The following is a 3143-nucleotide window of genomic DNA, read 5'->3' as shown; positions in this document are numbered from 1 at the left end:
ATCGTAATCAGAACTGCCGGTAATCTTTCTTTGATCAATAGCTACATTAGTTTGGACAGTATCTACTGAATCTTTTCGCAATTAAATTATCCTTGCTTTCCCATTAAAGGTATGTAATTGCATGGTATTTTTTTTTATTTTGAGAGTAATTAGATAATGTAATTGACATTAGTCCCGTTTCTTTGAGATTGAAATGGATGTAGTAATAGTTTATCATTTGAATACACTTGTTGTTTAGCTTTATTCCTCTCGGTTGTCTACTTGATTCATGTGACTATTTTGTTATGGATTTGTTGTCTATAACCTGTTCAATAAAATGTCAAATCCCCCATGTTTTTCCTTTTTTATGAATTTCTTTTAATGTTAATCCGTGAAACTTAGTTGTAATTGAAGTTCTGCCTATTGCTGTTATGCCTTATGCATGACAGCAAATATATAGGTGAGCATACATCTATATGAGAATGCAACGATGGGCTGATAATATGTTCTCTTATTTCAGATTTGTCTGCTTATGAGTGGATTGGCTGCAGTCGTGGTAGTTGGAGCATATATGGGTAGGCTAGATACTTTCTTCTCTATTTTCTGTATGCTTCAATTTGCAATAATATTCAATATTGATGCAATTTTTTCCTAATGGTAGAAATTACTTGTTGGAGAATGGTTGGTGAACGGTCTACCCTCAAAATTAGAACTCAGTGTCTAAGAGCAAGTTTTGCGACAGGTAGAAGCTCAAGGCTTTATTTGGTGGATTAGTTCAACTATGTATTATATATTTGTGCTGGTGAAAGTATGTTTCATATCATTTGGCCACTGGAATTCGAATTACTATCTTACCACTATTGTATGGTTCTTGGAAAATTTCAAGAACTGCACTTTTCTTTGAAAATAGATGTTCTAGTATAAAATCTTTAAAATTTTGAAAACTGCAAGAAAAACTACGTTCTATACTTTTAAACAAAATTGGTGTTAGGTGGGACGAGCTTGATGATGTGAAACCCCGATCTAGACAACCAAAACTCCATGGCTTAGGCAGCGGAAATTTGACCCAACTAATCCCTAGAAGTCACGAACAATTTTGATATTATTTCAACCCGTAACTACTGGAATTAACGAACCAAATTGGAGGTAGTAGAACGCCACAATCAAGGAGATACTCGATTGATAAGTTCGGGTGAATAACTTGAGAAGATTCTCAAGTATTCAAAGGCAACTCTCTTGCCAAAGAGAAAGTGAAAACTGATGTGAAACCCCGATCTAGACAACCAAAACACCATGGCTTAGGCAGCGAAAATTTGACCCAACTAATCCCTAGAAGTCACGAACAATTTTAATATTATCTCAACCCGTAACTACTCGAATTAACGAACCAAATTGGAGATAGTAGAACGCCACAATCAAGGAGATACTCGATTGATAAGTTCGGGTGAATAACTTGAGAAGATTCTCAGGTATTCAAAGGCAACTCTCTTGCCAAAGAGAAAGTGAAAACTCACTAATTGTATTTAATAGTCAAAAACTGATCCCAAACAAAGAGGAAGTGGGGCTATTTATAGCCCTTACAAGCATTAACCCTAATCCAAAAGCTGACCAAACTACCCTACATACTTAAGAAAGATTTTGGGCCTTACTTACTAACAATGGGCCGCAATTAAACTATCTTAATTACCTAGACTTTTTAAAACGAGAAATAACCAAAATCAACGATGAAAATCAAATAATCCAACTAAACTCAAGCATTCGTGCAATCAACTAGTCTTCACTTGAATCTTCCAATTCCCCATGTGCTTGAATGAGCCTTGGTCTTTATATTCTCATCATTCCCCTCCTCTTAAAAGCAATTTGCCCACAAATTGAAGCACGAATGGTGACAAGACGAGTTACATGCCTTCGACTCAATCTTGTTATGATGGCTACAGATGGCATCCAATGCAAAGCCTATGTGCTAAGTTGGAAAATAACCCTCGTCGAACCTTGAATCTCACAAACCATCTTCAATGTATGCTCAACTTTATTGTTTGTGGTCATGAGGTAAGGATCCTCAAAGTGGTATGAAGTGTATTCCATGAAATCGAACTCCGGCTCGAACACACTTGCAAGGCACCAAGGCGGATTTGGTGATGTTGGAGCTGCATGTGGACTAAGAGCAAGACGAAAATCATAATGGTCATTGAGGTACTTGTTCTTTAAACGAACCCTTGGTACACAGCCATCCCTAAAATATGGAGTGTTCCCTTCAAGATGAGCTCGAATCAACTCCCCTTTGGTGTGGACTGATTTAAGTTGACATTGTTCCATGAATGGATACCAAGGGGGTTTAACTCTTGGAGTACCAACTCCATGGAGGCTTGCAACGTCTACAATTGATTTTGGAATGGAACACACCAAGATCAGCTCAACTTGCCTTTGCTTGATCTATATAAAAGAAGAAACACTAAACAAAGCAAAGGTAAGTTTGTTAAGAAAATAATAGGCCTTCACCGGGTTGCTCAAGATCAGCCCACTTTCTCTTCTTTCTTCCTTTTTACCACCCATCTCATTAGATTTTTCCATCTCTTTTTCTAGTTCAACAGCTGACCCTTTTATCTCATTACTTTCAACTTCCTCGGGTTTTACCTCTGCAGGCACAATTCCCTCATCTAGCTTTTTCTCCATTCGATAACACTCAAGCTCACTTTTCATGCATGCTAGATCAATACAAAGCTGGTCATCAGTAAGTGATACAAGTGCAAGACGACGACTATTAAATAAGAAGGAATACTTATTAGTATGTCCATCAATTTTAACTTCTCGCCTCGACATCCATGCTTTGCCCAACAACACATGTGTCACTTGAATTGGGACTACATCACACAACACCTCATCCACATATTTGCCGATTTGAATAGGTACAAGTGTGTGCTTAGTAACCCAAACATCCCCATGAGTGCTCGTCAACTTGTACGGTTGAAGATGATCAATGGTTGGAAGATTTAATTTCTCAACCATGATAGCACTTGCAAGATTGACTTCACAACTCCCATCAATGGCCAAGCTACAAATTTTATCTTTGACACCGCAACGAGTATAAAACCAACCAAGCAACTGAGATTTGATGAGGTCCAATTGCTCATCTACACCACGTAATGCCACTTCTTTGACTCCCT

This window comes from Coffea eugenioides, chromosome 5, assembly GCF_003713205.1.
Source record: "Coffea eugenioides isolate CCC68of chromosome 5, Ceug_1.0, whole genome shotgun sequence".
NCBI classification, from domain to species: domain Eukaryota; kingdom Viridiplantae; phylum Streptophyta; class Magnoliopsida; order Gentianales; family Rubiaceae; genus Coffea; species Coffea eugenioides.
The sequence above is the reverse complement of the archived record's forward strand: the minus strand, read 5'-3'. Positions refer to the sequence as shown.